The following is a 3,183-nucleotide window of genomic DNA, read 5'->3' on the forward strand; positions in this document are numbered from 1 at the left end:
ACAGGTTTGGGCATCGATGCTGGCATCGATGCCGACATCGATGCCGGCATCGATGCCCAAAGCCATGGTGTTTGGGCCAGCCGGCCCAACACGGTTTCCCTATTTTTTTTTCTTTTTTTTTTGGGCATGTTATTGTGGGCCTATAAAAAAATTTCTTTTTTTAATATATTTTTTGGGCCTTTGATTTTTGGTTTAAATTTTTTCTTTTTCTTTCTTTTATATTTTTTCCTTTTGGGCCTGTTATTGTGGGCCTGTAATTATTCTACATTGTTTGTTTTTTTAAACCTTTTTAGGATTTTCTATCTCGACAGCCCCATGTGAGAAAACTTATTTTACAATAAATGGACCTGTCCATCTTGATCTCAATTTCCTAGGAAAAGATGCAATTTTCAATTGTACAATAAAACTTTCTGTCCTAGAGAGAAATTTTTTCGTAAAATTGATTTGTCATGAAAAATCTTGGTTTTTTCTTTATAAATTTTTGAGTTTATATATGCATCATTTCGAATTTCTTCTAACTTATTTATTTGGAGCAATCTGTTCTTACCTGCTGAGTCAAAATTTAACTGTTTTATTACCCACATTGCACGATGCTCTAACTCCACTAGTAAGTGGTAAGCTTTCCCAAACACTAATCTGTATGGTAACATCCCCAAATTAGCCTTGAAAACTGTTCTATATGCCCACAGAGCATCACATAATTTTACAGACCAATCTTTTCTGTTATGATTAACTGTTTTTCTAAGATTTGTTTGATCTGCCTGTTTGTGACCTCTACTTGTCCACTGGTTTGGGGATGATAAGAAGTTGACAATTTGTGTGTGATGGAATATTTTCTCATCAAAGCCTCAAAAGAACGGTTACAGAAATGTGTACCGTTGTCACTGATGATCGTTCGGGGTACTCCAAACCGTGCAAAAATGTTCTCTTTCAAAAACTTAACAACGACCTTGTTATCATTAGTTTTGCAAGCTACCGCATCAACCTATTTTGACATGTATTCGACAGCTACTAGAATGTAAACATTTCCAAAGGAATTTGGAAATGGTCCCATAAAATCGATACCCCACAGATCAAAAAGTTTAACAGATAAGATGACTTTAAGGGCATCATATTTCTTCTAGTGACTTTCCCTAAAAGCTGATATCGGTTACAAGTTTTGCAAAACTCATATGAATCCTTAAAAAGACTGGGCCAGTATAGCCCAGATTGAAGAATTTTTTCAGCTATTTTTCTTGGGCCAAAGTGACCCCCACATGCTTGCTCATGACACAAGGATAGAACACTCCTAGTTTCTTTAGTGGGAACACACCTCCTAAAGATCTGATCAGGACAGTATTTGAACAGATATGCATCATCCCAGTAAAAGTATTTTACTTGGGAGAGAAATTGGGATCTATCCTGTTTGGACCAATGAGAAGGGATCTGGTTCATGACTATGTAGTTAACAATGTTGGCGAACCATAGAACAGATTGGATTTTTAGGAGTTCTTCATCTAGAAAATGTTCGTTGATCAGGACGATTGATGTTGGTGCATTTGGGAGTCGAGAGAGGTGATCTGCTACGGGGTTCCTTGTTCCCCTTCTTTCAAGAATTTGGATGCCAAACTCTTGAAGTAGGAGAATCCATCTAATGAGCCATGCTTTAGCATCCTTTTTAGTTAAAAGATACTTTAGTGCGGCATGATCTTTGAAAACTTTGGTTAGGGAACCGATGAGGTAGGACCTAAATTTTTCTAAAGCAAAGACTACAGCTAAAAACTCTTTTTCTGTGATAGAGTAATTTTGCTGGGCATCATTCAGAGTCCTACTGGTGTAGTAGATCATATGCGGTTTTTTTATCAAACCATTATCCTAAAATAGCACCAATCGTAGAATCAGATGCATCACACATCAGTTCGAAGGGTAAGGTCTAGTCCGGTGCATTAATGATAGGAGCTGTGGTTAGCTCCTTTTTTAGATATTCAAAAGCTTTGAGGCAGTCAGGAGAGAAGACAAATGATGTATCCTTGGCTAAGAGATTGGTCAAGGGTCTAGCAATTTTGCTAAAATCCTTGATGAAACGTCAGTAAAAACCAGCATGACTAAGAAAAGATCTGACATCTTTGATTGTTTTGGGAGGAGGGAGATTGAAAATAAGATCTACCTTAGCTTTGTCCACTTCGATTCCCCTATTGGAAACTACATGTCCTAAGATAATGCCTTGTTTGACCATAAAATGACATTTCTCCTAATTGAGAGTCAGATTTTTCTCCCTACACCGTTCTAGGACTAGTTTAAGATGATGTAAACATTGGGAAAATGAGTCACCAAAGATGGAAAAGTCGTCCATGAAAATTTTTAGAAATCGCTCTACCATGTCGGAAAAAATATTGATCATGCAATGTTGGAATATGGCCGGTGCGTTGCATAGACCAAAAGGCATGCGTCGGTATGCGAATGTTCCATACGGGCAAGTGAAGGTGGTTTTCTCTTGATCTTTGGGAGTGATAGGGATTTGATTGTAACCAGAATATCCATCCAGGAAACAGTAGAACTCGTATCCTGCTAAACGCTCTAACATTTGGTCAATGAAAGGAGTAGAACTCGTATCCTGCTAAACGCTCTAACATTTGGTCAATGAAAGGAAGAGGGAAGTGATCTTTTCGAGTGGCTAAGTTAAACGCTCTAACATTTGGTCAATGAAAGGAAGAGGGAAGTGATCTTTTCGAGTGGCTAAGTTGAGTTTTCAGTAGTCAATGCAAACTCACCATCCAGTTTGGATCCGAGTGGGAATCAGCTCATTAGCCTCATTTTAGATCACGGTGATCCAGATTTCTTTGGAACAACTTTGACCGGACTCACCCATGAACTATCAAAAATGGGATAAATGATCACATGATCGAGACATTTCAGAAGATCTTTCCTAACAGCTTCTTTCATTACTGGGTTTAACCTACGTTGAGGATCTCTAGTAGGTTTGGCGTCATCTATCAAATGGATTCGATGTTGAATAATGGTTGGATTAATCCCTTTGATATTAGTCATGGTCCATCCAATGGCTTCCCTATTCTCTCTTAAAACATCTAAGAGAGCTTCCTTTTGACTGGTAGTTAAGTCAGAAGAAATGATGACTGGTAAAGACTCGTTCTCCCCTAAGTAGGCATACTCTAGATTTTCAGATAGAAGTTTGAGCTCTAACTT

This window comes from Asparagus officinalis, chromosome 8 (assembly GCF_001876935.1).
Source record: "Asparagus officinalis chromosome 8, Aspof.V1, whole genome shotgun sequence".
Lineage (NCBI taxonomy): Eukaryota > Viridiplantae > Streptophyta > Magnoliopsida > Asparagales > Asparagaceae > Asparagus > Asparagus officinalis.